The sequence below is a fragment of the Lagenorhynchus albirostris genome, chromosome 1 (assembly GCF_949774975.1).
Source record: "Lagenorhynchus albirostris chromosome 1, mLagAlb1.1, whole genome shotgun sequence".
NCBI classification, from domain to species: domain Eukaryota; kingdom Metazoa; phylum Chordata; class Mammalia; order Artiodactyla; family Delphinidae; genus Lagenorhynchus; species Lagenorhynchus albirostris.
In genome coordinates, this window is record NC_083095.1 from 166,435,109 (window position 1) to 166,454,325 (window position 19,217).

The window sequence follows — 19,217 nt, forward strand, 5'->3', positions numbered from 1 at the left end:
CATTGATATGTATCGGTCTGTATGTATCCCCCTTCCTGTCCCTTCATAGGATTCTAATTCCTTGGAAAACAATCGGATTGTCGTTTAGTATACATGTTGAGTCACAGTCTACAAGACTGCACAGAATGGAGGAAAGGACATTTCCCAAAGTGAAACTGAAGGAAGGATATATGGTAGGCTTGCAAGAACACAAATGCATGCCCACTGCTGCTCTTTAGAGAGTGCCCAGAATGGTAAAGAAAACTTTGATCTTCATTATACTTATTTAATATTTATTTAACCCTTACTGATTAGCAGATGAAGCCAGAATGATGATGCACTGAACCATCCTTTATTGTTAAATGACCATCTTTATCCCTGAGAATATTCTTTGCTCTGAAATATATGTTGCTTGAAATTATAGCCATTTCAGCTGTCTTTGACTCAGTAGTGCCTTGGTCATGAATAATTTTTGTATTCCTGTAAATATTTTTGAGCTGTGTCCCAAGATGCAATTTCATTACTTGGTCATAGTTCAATCTTTTGGAATCTCACTTTTGATCCTTGTTAGGTAGGACCAGTGTAGCATTTTTTTTCTAGGTCTAATTTTCTCCCACTCCTTGCGGGAAAACCCTGATGATTATTCTACCCAAAGCCTTGTGAATAATAAGATTTTCTACTTTGGTTTTGGGGAATAGGAAATATTTCTGACTCTGTGTGTTTTCAGAGATTGCTTTTTCTAGACCTCGCAGGTGGTTCTTTCCCCAGCCATGAGTCCTTTCCTCACCACTTGCACTGATGATAATACTCAGCGGAAGTTCAGGATGGACCCTCTGCAAAGCACCAGAGCTGTCTCTCTGTCCACCTGTCCTCTGGTGCTCAGTCCTGTGTACTTGAGCTGCCTTGGCCTCTCCAGGTTTTGTTTCCTTAACTCGGGCAGTAGGTCGCATCCCTCTGCCTTCCCATCTCGAGCTTCAGTCTGGTAACTGTCTCTAAGCAATAAAGGACAGCAATCCCGGAGCTTACCTCATCTTCTTCCTTTCTCTTTAGGATAGCTCTACCGTGATGCCTCCTGCCCTGTTCTTAAAAACTGTTGCTTCTCATGTTTTGCCTATTTTTAAAATTGCTTCAAGAGGGAGGGTCAATCTAGTCCCTGTTACTCCATCTTGGCTGGAAGTGGAAGTCCTCAGTTGCTATGATTTTTTTTCTCAATTTTTCCGTATATACCCCCAGGCACTTTCATTTGTACACATCAGTTCCTAGGTGATCACATCATGACTTTTAAGGAATCCTGTAATCTGAAAAGTTTGAACAGTTTCCTTGAACTCTCCAAAGGTGCTGTGAGACCAGCATTTAGATTCCAAGAGGGAATTAATGAATAATAATGTTATTTATTGATATGTTTGCAAAAAAATCTCTTCTAGGTTAAGAGAACTTTTCATTTTAATAAAGAATTGAAGATCTTAAAAATGCAGATGTCAGTAATTATTTCTATAATACCTGCTTGAATAATTTATTTAATAACGTTTCTTTTGGGTCTTTTATACCAGTTTGTATAGATGACAATTTTGTCTTAAAATAAGAACTCCCTGGGCCACTGTTTGAAAATGGATGGCATGTCTATTATATGCTTTATCGTAAGATAATCCAAATTGATAGTGCAGGGGAATATAAATATGTACATTTTGTAAGAGTCAACTCAGTGTCTCGAAATTCCTTCCTCTCCAGTCCTCTTACTTCTAGCATGAGGTGGATGAATGCCTTCTCCATGGAAGAACAGAGGTCATTTCTCATGGTCAATCTAAAAAAAAAAGTATTTGAAATCGCTGAATAAATTTTAGAGTGTTAGAACTAGAAGGTATATCAGCTAATCTAGCTGGATCATTGATTATGATATATTTTACCTAGTAAGCTTATAAACCACAATGCAGATTTTAATAATTAAGCAAGAAAGAAATTATTCAATATATCATCAAATGTAACATTCCATCATGCATCTATATAAATTATTGAATAGCTCCAGGAATGGAATTTTTAATAAATTATATTCAAGGATACCATGTTGGTATCCTCATAGGAAATAAAAGTGTTTAAGACAAATTAAAAATTTTTAATTTTTGTGCTTTTTTTTGTAGGCAATACACCATTTTTTAAGAAAATGATGATGTGATACTGATCAAGGAGCTCTATTTTAATGATTTTTATTGGTGTTGAACACATTTAATAATTTCACCTTTTATATATATGTATATATATCTTCTTATATATATACGATATATATGTATTTTAGAACATCAAAATAAAATTACCTTGTTATTTTGAAATACTTTATAACTTTTATATGTTATACCAGATGTTTAAATATATATTATATATACTGTTTACTTCTCAAATGTTATTATATATTCATCTCAATTTTCAAATTAAATAAATGCATTTTATTTATGCATTTATCTTATGCAACTTACAGATGCATCCAAAATATTAATTAATCACATGGATTTTTGCCTATGTGTCAGTTAGCTATTGCCATAAAATGTCATTTAAGAAACCATCCCTAAATTTAACTGCTTACAACAGTCATGCATGGTTATAGCCAAGGCTCGGAAGACACGCCAGGCTTGGCCAGGTGGAGCTGCTGGTCTTGACCGGGCTCTATCACGCATCTGGTACTTAGCTGCAGATGGACTGGTCAAGGTTGGGCTGGACTGCGGTGTTCTAGCTCCCTTCCAGGTGTCTCTCATTTTTCTTCTGGAGTCAGTAAGCTAGTCTCATGAGAATCTTTGCAGGGCAGTGGCAGAAATGCAAGAGAACAAGCTTGACTGTTTCTCCTCAGCCTGTCATTCTCTCCCTGCTGTTCCCTCTTCCCCCTCCCGTTCCCCTTCCCCCTCCCCCCCTTCTCTTTCTTCTTCTTCTTCTTTTTCTCTCTCTTCATCTTTCTGTCCGTGTCTATCTCTGTCTCTCTCTCTCTCGATAAAATGACATTTTATTTTTCTGCTAAGTTGACAAATTCAAGTAAAGATGATAGCTTTTAGCCTAAGCATTTAAGTAACATTTTAATAATAATTTTTAAAACTCTCCCTTCAAAGATTTTCTGAAGTAACACAAATTTATTGTATTACTTACCAAGGGTCGTTTTGGCTCCACTCCACCCGTTGCTTCAAAAGTAATGACTTAAATGAATCTTGCTCTGTACCCATGAGCTAGTCAGGTTCGGGAGGCACATCAAAATGTCTAGCTTGAGCTGCCGGTAAACTGTGCTTCATGTGGCTGTGCTGACCTTTGCCCACCCAAATGATAATTTGCTGTCTTTATTTTTATTTTATTTCTGATGGATGCTAACTACAGCCAACATATATGATACCAAGTTGCTCTTTTTGAAATTGCTTTCATTTTTCAAAAACCTAATTGGCATCACAGGCATGTTTTCTTCCCAAACTCCTTCTCCAGAGTTCCAAGTATATATGGTCCTACTCATTATTTCAGGAGTCTCTATTTGCCACTTAAATTTCATACGTTAAATTTTTAAAAAGCACGGATCATTGTATTTTTTTTTTTGCTATATTACATTTTTCAGGTAATTTGAGAAGACATACATAGATGGTTACATTATAAAAAAAGATTCCTTATTTTAAAAAATTACTAATAAACTTTCACCTGACTAGAGAAATTAATAAGAATTTTGTATAGATAGGCTGATTTTCTTCTACCGTTTAATTTTCTTAAAGGGTTGAACATAACCATTTGCCTGGCAAAAATTAATACAAAGGAGTTTTGCTATAAAACTGCTAAACATAAGGATAACTCCTTTCATAGAAACCTCTTCAGAAACACGTAATAATTTTCTTTCACTTCAGAAGATATTGTGTTGGTGATATTTCAGTGAGGTCACTTAATACTCAGTGGCTTTGCATTCCCAGTATCCCCCCTTCCCCCAACCAATAACAAAAGCAAAGTTGAGTGATTAAGTGGTTACTTTTAAGGTATTTCAATTTACTTTGAGCACCAGTGCTCAGATACTAATTAATCCGATCAGGCAGAAATAGAGTAAGGGATACTTTTAACATATAGTCATCTCATTAGACCTTTCCTAGAATTCATACTGATAGACATGTGCTATATTGAACCTGAACAAAAGTTCCTTAATTCACTGTTTGCAGAGCCGTGGTTTATATCCCATTCCAGATATTAGATTTGCATTGCAATTGAATGAGGTATAATCCTGATACATGGACTAAACTGAAACTAATGTTTAGTGAACTTGTGTTACACATTACTGCATTCTGCTCAATTCTTTACATCTACTAATTCATTTAATTATCATTATAATTCTAGGGTACTCCTCTTTTTGCAGATGAGGAAACTGCAGACTGGAGAGTCCAAATTATTGGTCTATCAAAACACAGCCAATAGGAAGTAGTACTAGGTTTTCAACCAGATCTGCCTAATCCAGGAGTCTGCTTTCTTTCTTTCTCTCTCTCTCTCTCTTTTTTTAAATCGAAACTTTCCCTTTTATTCTTTCCTTGAGTGCACATATAATGCTTGGATTTGTGGCAGCCTTCATGTGACCATACAATAAGCATGAGAATGAAAAGCCGATATGCAGAGGATGGTAGTGAAGAAGATATAAAGAGTCTGGATCCTTGACTGCATCATTAAGCAGCTAAACAAATGCCAGCAGCCACTTACCACCAGATTGCTTTCTTTCTATTACGTGCTGGGACTATAGTGACATTTGCTCTTCAGTTCTTTTATGACTGAGGCAAGAAAGCCTCACAGAATAGAATTTTCAATGGCAAGACTCATGGGCCTCTTACTCCAGCCTACACTTTCCAGTTTTGCACCTGTGCTGGTCACAGTTTACCTGCTCAGCCTCCTGCACCACGTCTCCCCCCACAGACCTCTGAGCCTCACTTCCGCCTCATCTCCCGAGCTGCTGGGCAATGGAAATGCCACCCACACATCTCACCTGACCACCAGCCTCTCTCATCTTCTCCTTCAGAAAGGGTCCAAATTATTTATCCACAGCTCTTTGTTCTCGCTGCTGACATGACAATTAGGCATCTTGAGGACAGTGACCAGGTCTCAAGGTGTTTATGAAGTTCCTCTCAGGGCATGTGATAGTGACTTAGTGCCCCCAGGAAAAATAAATGTAGGACTAAGAACTAGAGACCTCAAATTTCAGTTGGACAGTAACGTACTGTATTCTAATATTGTAGTTACACTGCAGAACAGTGTGAACTGCTCCGGTCTGCTCACACGGGGACTTGTTTCCATAGTAAATCTTGCAGTGCTATGCGATCCGCGGTTGGTTGAATCTGCAGATGCAGAACCAGGGATGCAGAGGAGCCAGGGATGTGGAGAGTATATGCGGGTATCCGATTGTGTGGAGAATCAGTGCCCCAACACTCAAGTTGTTCGAGGATCAACTGTATATAAATATACTATAATATATAAGTTGCCATAATTATAATAGTATAATTCTATACTCACACAGTATAATTGTATTCACTTTCATTTCAATCACTCTCGTGGGCCCTTTCTTACTCACCATGGTACGTGCTCTCTGTGCAACGTCCGGTTCACCCATCACATCAACACTCTGACAAGTGTCAATATCCCCATTTCACAGATGAGCTGGAAGATTAGCACATTAAGTGAAATTGCCACTGACACAGAGCTCCTCAGCAGGGAAGCAGGGATGTCTGATCTAAAGCTTAAATTCTACTCCACTGAGTTTCGCTACCTCCTGGAATAGCAAATAGGTTCAGGGATGTCAAACACCAAACAGCCAATAGCAATGGTAGCAGTTTACTCCCAGATCCTGCAAGGCCAGTATTTATTTTACCTCCTCAGGGTGGCCTTCCTACCATGTATATCCTTGTAAGTCATTTAGAAGATGCTGGCTTGAATTATTGTCAAAGGAAAATGGTTCTCAAAGGAGCAGAAATTTTTTCTTCCATTTCCAACTTAGCAATCCAGATATTCCACAATCAAGATGGTCCGGGCTAACATTAAAAATCTATATTTCACTTATTTGTATTTATGTATCTTTATGTAGACCCGAGCAACAGTATTGGGGAAGCTAGAACGTAGGAAATCTACAGTACAGGCATTTTGAAACTTGTATTTGCCCACGGGCCAAAAAGAATGCAGCCACTCTCATCACTCACGTTTTTAATGGCTTGGCTCCTATTTGGAGTTTGTGCTATAAAGTGCAAGGTCATCTTGTCACTCTGACCTTGATTCTAGTTTTCAAACCTAGTTTTAGAAAGTTGCTTTGATGGGAGCCTGAACTATTCCATTACAGAGATTTCCACCTATAATTTCTCCAATAAAACGACTTCAAATGAATCACAGCCATTCTAACAATTTGTGGCCATGCCCCTTTGGCCATAATTCAGAACATAGCACAGGGCTGTCACACGACTTTAAGGTTAACTATTTCTTTAAATATCAGGTCAAAAAAAGCAAGGGCTGCGTAAGGATCAGGATGGACATACTCATTTAGGCAAGCAGGAAAAGTTTTTATAGAGAATTAATCACTGCTAATAATTAATGATTCACACATGAATTAACTTTGTGATAAACCTCAGCCTTGCTTTGCCAACAAATGATAAATCACTTTAGATGTGACAGAGTCATTAAAAATAGATTGCTACTGTGTCTATTAAAATTTCCATACTGTCCCTTTGTATTTGATTATCTATTTTTTTCCTCCAGCAGTCACTTCAGAGTATCAATTGATTTTTTTATACATTTCTTGTAATATTGTTTGTAAACAAGGTTACTAAGAAGGTTTTAAATTATACCAGCTTTTTCCTTATACGGTTTTAGATCTGAATAAAAAACTATCACTATGAGTGAATTTCTTCCTAAGAGCAGCTCACAAGAAGCTGAGAGGATGTGATGGTCACCACTGACCCAGCAGCTCAACGATGTGAAATCCCACGTCTTGGTGACACCCTCAGCTCTCTGGATGTCACTACTTCCTGGTCCCATCAGAGCTGTGACACCTTCAGGCATCACCTCTGTGTTCAAAGCAGGAAGAGGTGGAGAACTTTGCCAGCCTCGTCTCCACATTATATGGGCAAAGCAAGAGAAGCAATGCTTTTTCCAGTAAATTTCTATTCCTTTTTAGGACCAGCATCAAGTCTCTCAGCCACCTGGTAACTGAAACGTTTAGAAACAGTTTGCACAGGCATGGTGAAAATAATTATTTTATTCATTCAAATATGTGTTTAGGATCTACCACGTGCCAGCCACAAGGCTGTCTGTAGCCTTACCTAGATGACCCTTGGAAGCTTTCTCAGCTTAGGGGTCTGTGAGGACCTTGCTTTCTTTGGTTCAAAGTAGTGACACTGAGGGCTTACACATGGAGATCCCATAGAGGCCAACGTGGGAAAATGAATTATTCATGACCCTGCATTAGTGTCTGGGAGGAAGTTGAGAATGTTAACTGTAGGATTAGATGTGTGGCTTTAAGTACAAAGCAGGAGTACAAGCTACATGACTGAGTCAACACCTTGGTGACCCAAGATTCACGTTCAGTTTTTCTACTCAAAAGCAAAACTGCAAAATTGGCAATTTCGGGTGCAGGTTTCAGACTTCATCTCAGTTTTTCTGACTCTCTGACTACATCTCAACTTCTTCACCAGTAGTATATATTGCTTAGTTATTTATAAAGGAATACAGAAAACTTAGAACAAGTTAGCAAAGCTATCAGAAAAGCAGATGCTAAGAACAACATTCGACTGTATTATGGACTGAATGTATCCTCCCAAAATTCATATGTTGAAGACCTAACCCTCAATGTGATGGTATTTTAAGGTAGGGACTTTAGGAGGAGTTAGATGAGATTAATGAGTGTGGGGCCCTCAGGGTAGGATTAGTGCCCACACCTTATCTTGGACATCAGCTTCCAGAACTGTAAGAAATAAATTTCTGTTGCTTTAAGCCATCCAGTCTGTGGTGTGTGATAGTAGCCCCAGCTGCTAATATAGGCTGGGTTAGATAGTCTCTAATGAGACATGCAAAGACCATCACGGTTTGTTTGGGAAGCTTTTTTTTGTGGTTGCTCTTGTTCCTTTAGTCAACAAGTGTGCCACTAAATGTTAGCCAAGCAAGTGTATGCGACTTTCTACACAAGCATATAAAAGAGAAGCATCCTTCAGGGTGGGCTCGAAGTTTCAATCCTAATGAAAGAGAAGCTACTGATTAAGGAAAGCAGCCTATGAGAGCTGGTGCCTGCTTTATAGATACGTGGTTAACATTTAAAAAAATTGATCCATTAGTGTGGCTTGATTTAAATAACAAAAGTTGGATGAGTTTCAGGGAATGTTTGGAATAAATTAGGAGGGGAGAATGCATGTTTAAAAAAATAGTTTTATTTTAGATATTAATTGTAGACATCTTTGAAAAGGAGTCATCATTCACTTAATACATATTTATTAAGCACCAGTTATGCACAAGGCACTGTTTCAGTGTCTGGATTTATCGTTAAACAAAATACAAAGATATAGCTGAGGGAGACAGATGATAAATAATAAATATGAAAATGAGTAAATTATGTACTATATTATAAGTTAAAGAAAAACTAGTAAAGCATGATAGGGAGATTAGTATTTCTATGGTAGTTATGATGTTGAAGAGAATGGTCTTATTGAGAAGGTGAGATTTGAGCAAAGCCTTGAAAAGGTGTGGGATTTGCCAATTGGGTGTCTTGAGGCGAAGGCAGAGGACCAAATGCATGTAACATAAATTGTACGAGTTATTGTAACCACATTTATATTGTATGCAGTCTACTGAGAACCCCATTAGAAAGCTATGGAAACCAGAACAACAACAAAATTTAATTTTCAAAAATAAAAATTTGATTAGGAAGCTAGATCAGACAACTGAATTTTAAATGACATCTAAGAAACATTGTGCAAGTATTCATGCTTTCAATTTCCACTACACTCAAGTTCCATGAGTGTAAGAGAAATCCGTCTACTGGTACCACTCATGACCAATAATTATTCTTCTTTATTTTGTCTTTAGGGAGGTATACTGTAGACATCATGGGTGTTTAAACATTTGGTTAAGGTAGAAACATAGAATTTTGGAGAAGAAAGAAATGCAACAGTTACACTTATTTTACAAGGGCAGACTTGTTACCTGCTCTTATGAAGAATACATTCTAATAGAGAAGATTGACATTAATCATATAGTTTCTGTCAAGGGTGCATAATGCTTGGAAGGGAAAGAACAATTGTTATATGAAATTGTACAGTAATGAAGAAAACTTCACAAGACAGGAAAAGCTTCCCTGGATATAGATCTGCCTTAAAGTCTCATGGAAAAAAGGGTAATAAATAGCTAAGAGTTTTAGGATGGCAACTGCAGAGAGACGATGGCCTCATGGCAGAAGCGAGCCTGGTGTGCTCTAAACCCTAAGAGGCTCAGCACTGCTGTAGTGCAGGGGTGAGGGGGCAGAGATACCAGATGGAGCTAAAGGGCAAACAGGGGCCAGAGTTGGGAATTTTGCTTTATTTTTCTCTAAGAGTAATGACTGGCCATCAAAGTCTATTAGTGGTGGACTGGAGTGTCTCAAACTTGCCTTTTGGATAGATGCTCTGATTGAAGAGTGATGAATGTTTTGGAGAAGGTAATGAATTAAGAGGGTGAAACCTATAACCTAAGGTGGAGATATTAACAGTTCAAACTCAGGGAGCAGTGGAGGGAATGGAGAAAAGTTGACAGATTTGAGAAATGCGTAGGAGAAGTAAATCCAGAGAGGTTTTGTACATGTGGTGTGCAAGGGAAAGGATGATTTCAGGTCTAGGATGCTTCCAGATTTCTAGCCTATGGACCAGGATGAAGGGTGGAGCTGCTGATGTAGGGATTGCCCTTAGCTGATGGCCGGGCCTTGACCAACCAGACTCTAGGATCTTGTGGACCTTTGATGGCTTAATGGTCAGAGAAGATGGTTAGTGTATGCAGATGTGTCTAAAAACCTTTGGAACACACTGAAAGCAATTGCATAAGTCGCAACACTAAAGCCCATCAGGCCAGGATCAGAGGAACTTGCTGGAATGAATGGGTTTTATGGGAATCTCCCCGTCTGTGCTGCACTAAATGTTCCAGTTTTCTATCTTCTTTCCCTGTCGAGAACCACCTTAAACATTCCTCAGAGGACCAAATTCCTAGGAGATGAAGTGAAACTAAAAAGAAAAAAAATTCAGGACCCTGAAAGCTGTGAATTTAGTGGGATCGGCATGTGCATCTTTGCAGGCATGTGTCAAAACACAAGTAGAAACCAAGCTGCCGATTTTCCTCATTAGTAGATATTTGGAAAGTTAATCTCTGATTTTGATTAGGGGAAAGGAGGGAGCATTTGAAAGCCCCATTAGCCTTCAGTTGAGGTGAGATGCAGCCCAAGTAAGCTTACTGGTTAGACGTTGGTGGGTTAATCTGGGGGAGAGTGGGAGCTGCTTTTAAGGATTCAGTTGGGTGGATGGAATTAAATTTGTAACGGTATCGCCAGTGTAAAGTGTTGCCATTGGATTTAGGATATAAAACACACCAATATTTAATGCAAAGCATGACTAAGTCCATTTTGTCTGATCAGAGTTCAGCAAACACACTGCAATTATTCTAAGATCAGTAATACGCTGCTATAAATAATTATATGATTAAAGGAATGAGTGTTGATTATAGCACATTTGCATTTCTTTCCGAACTTTTAGTGTTGGAAACCAATAGATGACTGGATGCCAGTCCTCAGGACAGGGGTGACCTTAGCCGGGTCCCTCACTCCCCGTGTCCACAACTTGACCATCTGTAAAATGAGGCAATGATGGCACCTCCCTCATGAGATCGTCATCAGGTCTGAGACAATGAGGAAAACACGGCAGCAGACAGCACTGACGATAGAAATGACAGCCACATACGAAATTTAAACTTTGTAGGAACCTTTTTAAGAGCAGAGAAAAAGACATCCAGGTGAAATTAATTTTAACGTTTGCTTTGCTTAACTCAATATATGCTACCATTCAACACATAATGAAAATTAAAATTATTGCTATATTTTACATTCTGTGTTTTTCATACAATGTTTTCCAAATCCAGTGTGTATTTTACAACACATTTCAGTTTGAACTAGACACATTTCAACTCCTCTGTAGCCAAACATGGCTAGTGGCTACCCTATCACAAACTTAGAACCATGCCTGGGGCTTAATAGGAATTAGCTACTAGTATTTTATTTATTTTATTTTATTTTAGCTAATATGTCCTTGCCTAAGTTGATGTTTTAATAACTTTTAAACACCCTAAACTTGTAGTGTAAATATTACATATTTTTAAATTCCTTCTATGACCTTCCTTCCTACATAAGCACACACACACAAACACACACACAACTTTTAAATAAAAGGGGTTTTAAGTTATTGTTTGTATTTTCTTAAAGAGAAAATAAAATTGAATTCTAACTTAACATAAATGAATTTGTCAAAATATCAATGTGGAATTTTCATCACATCTGAAACTGTGGATTAAAAATTTTAAATTTGAGACATTTCAGAACAACTAACATTTCACTAGAGGGAGTTTTAGGTCCCCATTTTGAAGAAGTAGAGTTATTTGTATAGAGTAACTATATTGAGCTAAAATTTCAGTAGATAAATTTAGCATTTATATATTAGTTTGAAAATGTTTCATCCTAGAGGAATTAAAATATACTTATGATACTTTTGAATGGAAATGTCAAATAGGTTGGCTTTTTCTGCATCACAAATATGTAGAAAATAATTTTTCTCTCTGAGACAGGTATTTTTGTCATTGTTTAGAAGATCGATAGCCATTGGTATTATTCAAGGTAAATAAACACAGGGCTTTTTTTTTGGACTGCCTCTTTTGACCATCCAGGACCTGTCCAGCCTGAGCCTGAAGGGCCATCAGAATGTCCAGGAACAGGTCAATATCCTTACCTGAGGGCAGCTCAACCTTAGAGTTAAGGGAAAGATAAATGCTCTCTGGATACATACACATTCAGTTGAAGAGCATTTTCCAAGTAAGAAAAGTAAGGATGTTTGGGCCTGATCAATAATAATGTCATATTGTTCATATCAGCTGGGGGAAGTTTCACTGGGTCCCCAACTTGCTTGTCATTTCTGGTTCTGTGCTAGTGGGCTCTCTCCATAGTTCAGGTTTTGGAATGGAATCAAGATCCTTGGACGATAATGCCTCAGTCTGACTCTCATGTTTAAGAATGAGTGTTGGCACGGTGGGATGGGTGGCAAAGCTGAGACTCAAACCCAAGTCTTCGCCCACTTAGTGAGGGGTCAGTCTCTCCAGTGCTGCCAAATGCATCCTAAACTGGGGTGTGATATATTTCAGGCTGTGTGTGTGTGTGTGTGTGTGTGTGTGCGCGCGAGCCTGGGGATGGGAACGGTGTGGGGTTGCATCTTAGTCAGCTCAGGCAAAGTACCATAGACTGGGTGTCTTATCAACAGCAGACATTTATTTCTTACAGTTCTGGAGGCTGGGAGTCCTAGATCAGGGCACCCGCATTCTTGGGTTCTGGTGAAGGCCCTCACCCCTCAAAGACCTCACCTCCTAGTACCATCACCTTGGGGGTTAGGTTTTAACACATGAATTTTGAGAGACAGAAACATTCTACAGCAGGTGGGGACAAGACCTTTAAGGGTTAAAATGTGCTTCAGAACAAAAGGAATAGCACACGTCAAGAAACGGTGAGAAAGCTGTGATAAATAAATATTACAGGCTCCAAGAAAGTAATATAAAAACTTGTCATTTTCATAATATTTTGGTTCTGTTAAATTTACCTAGATATCTTCAAATGATCCAATTGACCACAAAAGCACTAATGTATACATTTTAATAAATCGAAATGAACTCAAGTTTCATAGAAATTGTCTCCAACAGATGCATCTGCCATAATACACAAGTGTCGGCTGATACTTGAGACCTCTGTCTCTACACTGCGAATAAGAACTCTTGCCTGTCTAACCAACCATGTGATTGTGGGAATTAGAAGTCTCCCATGTGGCAAGATGGTAGATTCTTTTTAGGGAGTTCATGAAATTTAAAACTGCAACCATAAGACCATCAATTTGAGCTAGGAAGAATGGAAGCAGCTTCCCAAAGAAGCCAGCCTGCCCGTCTATTAGAGTATTTATTTGGCCTTTGGATTCCTAATTGTGTGTGCAAGACATGGAAAAACCTGACAGCAGTTTAGGGAAAAGCAATGAAAATGATGAAGGGGCTGTTTGCATTGATTTATGAAGACACGTTAAGTGACTGCAATATGAATAAATGTCCTCAATGACGACTGGGGAAAGACAGAATAAATGTCTGCAAAAATCTGCTGGGTGTAAACCCTGAAAAGGGAGATAGATGAGGATGCAGAGGAATGTGATAAGGAATAATGAGATGGAATGGGGAGAGTTTCCACAAAAAGAAATTGTAGTCATTTTCTTCTCCTGAAAATTGTCCATCAATGAAGAAGCTCGATACCGCGATTAGAAGCTCTCAGACTAGACACAGTCAAGGCTGCGGAAATATATTGTAACAACGTGTGCAAGTGAGTGGGGAAGGCGGTTGATGTCTCTGCCGGGAGAGAGAGGAGCCGGGCGATCGTGCTCACGATGCAGTCACGCTGGATCCACGTTTTCTTCTCTCTCCTGCGGGAAAACAAGCAGGGACTGAGAACTTCTGGGTCTTGATTCTGCCTCGTGTACCTGCACTTCTCTCTGGACTCCCTTAAAGAAGCACAGAGAACAGCTCTGCTAAGCAAGCAGCCTTGTATAAGGTTACTTGTTTTTGCAACGCTCACTCCTCTGACCCAAGGGCGTGAGGCGTAGTATTAATGAACTGACATAAGGTTCCTTTCTTTTTTTCACTCGTATCCTCTCTCGCCTGTCCTCCCACTCTGAGGTCTGAGTCTCTGTAAGAAATAGAGAGAAGCTAGGGGAGGGGGCAGAGCATTGGAGTCAGAGTCTCCTCAGCCTCCTTAAATAAAGTGGGGAGCGATGTGGCCGATAATTTCTGACTTCAGCGGAGACAAATAATGAAGTTTCAATAAGGCCTTAACAATTAGCATCGTAACCACCATCGCGTGGGAAGCGAAACGTTAGATTAGTTACGCTTGTAGGAAGTAATCAGCTAAGAATTACTGCACTCATTTTTAAGTGATCATAGAATTACCCTGTTTGCTTCTATTGAGACTTCAACTGAGAATCTCAGCCCGAGTCCATACCACAGCCAAAAAAGGGCAAAGTATAATCATTAAAATGTAGCTTTGGATTCACTCTTAAAATGAAAGCGTGATGATTTAAAAAGAAGTTGTACTAATGTCTGTTTAAATGTTTGTAGCTTATGAGGAAAGACGAAAGCAGCCTCTACATCAATCAATTTGTAGTTAAATGTTTTGAGCCAGAAAATTTTGTAGAATCCAGACAGGTCATAATTCTTTGTCACATTTTGCTATCAGCTGTGACCCTAGCAGGAAACTTTGAGCAAGTAAATAACTAAAAGGTATCATTTCTCAGATGGCTTATACGAGCCAAGATTAAAATGGGAGATTCCCTCGTCGGTGAGATAATCATCAGCTGTATGTTGCCCAGAGTTATTGGATTTTGCATTTTTTATATTTACCATTTTTATTCTTAATATTATGTTTCTATTATTTTGTCCTGTGGGTGGGATAGTTGAATGCATAGTGGTCAACATTTTTCCTTTAAAAGGTAACTTTCACGGTTTTAAGAGTGTTTCTAAATAAGCTAGAAGAAGACATTATGAGTGAAATACATATGGTTTTCTAAGAAAAAAAGGCATTTTAGAATTTGTTGTGAAACAGGAAAACGTGGGGAATCACTCTTATGGAATTAACCCCGGGGAAAAAGCATTTACGAAATTTAAAGGAAACAGATTCTAACATGTACAACATGAAGTAAAAATACAAAACTATTTAGCCATTTTTCCATCTACCCATCATTTATCCTCAGTGATGATCTAAAGCTATTTAGTTACCAGTTGCTCTAAAGCCCATATGACATTCATTTTGAACTTTTAGGTCAGGAAAACTTTCCCTTGCAAGCCAGAAGAATCCTACTTTCATGTGAACTCTTGGGACAGTATACGTGCTTATGCAGAAACTCTCCTTTAATTTCGCATGACTATCTAATTAAATGAATGAAATCCACTTACATTTAACCATATAGTTTCCAGGGATTTGAAATCTTGCTCAGGGCTCTTGAACTTTAATTCAATGTCTGGCTATATTTAAGTCTCTGGTGTGATTCTCTGAGTGTCTACATATCTAAGTTTGTGAATAAAAAGAGACTTGCTTCTATACAAATGAAAATGAAGAATTGATTTCTTAAAGCCTTGAAAAATCCAGTTCTAATATTGTTGAGCTCTATTTAATGTCCTTAAGTAGATGGATAATCAGCCAGTTTGCTACGTCAGATTATAAAATATTCTTTTTTTTAACTGAAGATTTTTTTAAATTGTATATTCTTTATTTTTAATTAATTAATTTTTTAAACATCTTTATTGGAGTATAATCGCTTTACAGTGGTGTGTTAGTTTCTGCTTTATAACAAAGTGAATCAGCTATACATATACATATATCCCCATAACTCCTCCCTCTTGTGTCTCCCTCCCACCCTCCCTATCCAACCCCTCTAGGTGGTCACAAAGGACCAAGCTGATCTCCCTGTGCTATGCAGCGGCTTCCCACTAACTATCTATTTTACATTTGGTAGTATTTATAAGTCCATGCCACTCTCTCGTTTCATCCCAGCTTACCCTTCCCCCTCCCCGTGTCCTCAAGTCCATTCTCTACATCTGCATCTTTATTCCTGTCTTGCCTTTAGATTCTTCAGAACCTTTTTCTTTTTCTTTTTTTTTAGATTCCATATATATGTGTTAGCATACGGTATTTGTTTTGCCCTTTCTGACTTACTTCACTCCGTATGACAGACTCTAGGTCCATCCACCTCACTACAAATAATTTTGTTTCTTTTTATGGCTAAGTAATATTCCATTGTACATGTGTGCCACATCTTCTTCATCCATTCATCTGTCAATGGACACTTAGGTTGCTTCCATGTCCTGGCTATTGTAAATAGAGCTGCAATGAACATTGTGGTACATGACTCTTTTTGAATTATGGTTTTCTCAGGGTATGAGCCCAATAGTGGGATTACTGGGTCATATGGTAGTTCTGTTTTTAGTTTTTTAAGGAACCTCCATGCTGTTCTCTATAGTGGCTGTATCAATTTACATTCCCACCAACAGTGCAAGAGAGTTCCCTTTTCACCACACCTCCAGCATTTATTGTTTGTTGATTTTTTGATGATGGCCATTCTGACTGGTGTGAGGGGATACCTCATTGTAGTTTTGTTTTGCATTTCTCTAATGATTAGTGATGTTGAACACTCTTTCGTGTGTTTGTTGGCAATCTGTATATGTTCTTTGGAGAAATGTCTATTTAGGTCTTCTGCCCATTTTGGGATTGGGTTGTTTGTGTTTTTGATATTGAGCTGCATGAGCTGCTTGTATATTTTGGAGGTTAACCTTTTGTCAGTTGCTTCGTTTGCAAATATTTTCTCCCATTCTAAGGGTTGTCTTTTCACCTTGTTTATGGTGTCCTTTGCTGTGCAAAAGCTTTTAAGTTTCATTAGGTCCCATTTGTTTATTTGTGTTTTTATTTCCATTTCTCTAGGAGGTGGGTCAAAAAGGATCTTGCTGTGATGTATGTCATAGAGTGTTCTGCCTATGTTTTATGCTAAGAGTTTTATAGTGTCTGGCCTTATATTTAGGTCTTTAATCCATTTTGAGTTTATTTTTGTGTATGGTGTTAGGGAGTGTTCTAATTTCCTTCTTTTACATGTAGCTGTCCAGTTTTCCCAGTATCACTTATTGAAGAGGCTGTCTTCTCCATTGTATATTCTTTTTTTTTTTAATTAATTAATTAATTAATTTACTTTTGGCTGTTGGGTCTTCGTTTCTGTGTTGGGTCTTCGTTTCTCTGTGAGGGCTTTCTCTAGTTGCGGCAAGTGGGGCCACTCTTCATCACGGTGCATGGGCCTCTCACTATTGCGGCCTCTCGTTGTGGAGCACAGGCTCCAGACACACAGGCTCAGTAATTGTGGCTCACAGGCCTAGTTGCTCCGCGGCATGTGGGATCTTCCCAGACCAGGGCTCGAACCCGTGTATCCTGCATTGGCAGGCAGATTCTCAACCACTGCGCCACCAGAGAAGCCCTCCATTGTATATTCTTGCATCCTTTATCAAAAATAAGGTGACCATATAAGCGTGGGTTTATCTCTGGGCTTTCAATCCTGTTCCAATGATCTATATTTTTGTTTTTGTGCCAGTACCATACTGTCTTGATTACTGTAGCTTTGTAGTATAGTCTGAAGTTTGGGAGCCTGATTCCTCCAGTTCCGTTTTTCTTTCTCAAGATTGCTTTGGCTATTCGGGGTCTTTTGTGTTTCCATACAAACTGTGAAATTATTTGTTCTAGTGCTGTGAAAAATGCCAGTGGTAGTTTGATAGGGATTGCATTGAATCTGTAGATAGTTTTGGGTAGTATAGTCATTTTCACAATGTTGATTCTTCCAATCCAAAAGCATGGTATATCTCTCCATTTGTTTATATCATTTTTAATTTCCTTCATCAGTGTCTTATGGTTTTCTGCATACAGGTCTTTTGTCTCCTTTAGATAGGTTTATTCCTAGGTATTTTATTCTTTTTGTTGCAGTGGTAAATGGGAGTGTTTCCTTAATTTCTCTTTCAGATATTTCATCATTAGTGTATAGGAATGCAAGAGATTTCTGTGCATTAATTTTGTATACTGCTACTTAACCAAATTTGTTGATTACCTCTAGTAGTTTTCTGGTACCATCTTTAGGATCCTCTCTGTATAGTATCATGTCATCTGTAAACAGTGACAACTTTACTTCTTTTCCAACTTGGAGTCCTTTTATTTCTTTTCCTTCTCTGATTGCTGTTCTAAAACTTCCAAAACTATGTTGAATTATAATGGTGAGAGTGGGCAACCTTGTCTTGTTCCTGATCCTAGTGGAAACGGTTTCAGTTTTTCACCACTGAGGACAAGGTTGGCTGTGGGTTTGTCATATATGGCCTTTATTATGTTGAGGAAAGTTCCTTCTATGCCTACTTTCTGGAGGGTTTTTAATCACAAATGGGTGTTGAATTTTGTCAAAAGCTTTCTCTGCATCTATTGAGATGCTCATACGGTTTTTCTCCTTCACTTTGTTAATATGGTGTATCACATTGATTGATTTGCATATATTGAAGAATGCTTGCATTCCTGGGATAAACCCCACTTGATCATGGTGTATGATCCTTTTAATGTGCTGTTGGATTCTGTTTGCTAGTATTTTGTTGAGGATTTTTGCATCTATGTTCATCAGTGATATTGGCCTGTAGTTTTCTTTCTTTGTGACATCTTTGTCTGGTTTTGGTATCACGGTGATGGTGGCCTCGTGGAATGAATTTTGGAGTGTTCCTCCCTCTGCTAGATTTTGGAAGAGTATGAGAAGGATAGTTGTTAGCTCTTCTCTAAATGTTTGATAGAATTCGCCTGTGAAGCCATCTGGTCCTGGGCTTTTGTTTGTTGGAAGATTTTTAATCACACTTTCAATTTCAGTGCTTGTGATTGGTCTGTTTATACTTCCTACTTCTTCCTGGTTCAGTCTCAGAAGGTTGCGTTTTTCTAAGAATGTGTCCATTTCTTCCAGGTTGTCCATTTTATTGGCATATAGTTGCTTGCAGTAATCTCTCATGATCCTTTGTATTTTTGCAGTGTCAGTTGTTACTTCTCCTTTTTCATTTCTAATTTTTTTGATTTGAGTCTTCTCCCTTTTTTTCTTGATGAGTCTGGCTAATGGTTTATCAATTTTGTTTATCTTCTCAAAGAACCAGCTTTTAGTTTTATTGATCTTTGCTATTGTTTCCTTCATTCCTTTTTCATTTATTTCTGATCTGATCTTTATGATTTCTTTCCTTCTGCTAACTTTGGGGGTTTTTGTTCTTCTTTCCCTAATTGCTTTAGTTGTAAGGTTAGGTTGTTTATTTGAGATGTTTTCTTGTTTCTTCAGGTAGGATTGTATTGCTATAAACTTCCTTCTTAGAACTGCTTTTGCTGCATCCTCGTCATGTTTTCACTGTCATTTGTTTCTAGGTACTTTTCTGCTTTC

At 38.3% G+C, this 19,217-nt stretch overlaps 1 pseudogene; it reads left to right on the forward strand.

The window, feature by feature from the left end:
- The first annotated feature begins 2,565 nt into the window (after positions 1-2,565).
- Positions 2,566-19,217, forward strand: part of LOC132528745 (eukaryotic translation initiation factor 2A-like) — an 86,816-nt pseudogene continuing 70,164 nt past the window's right edge.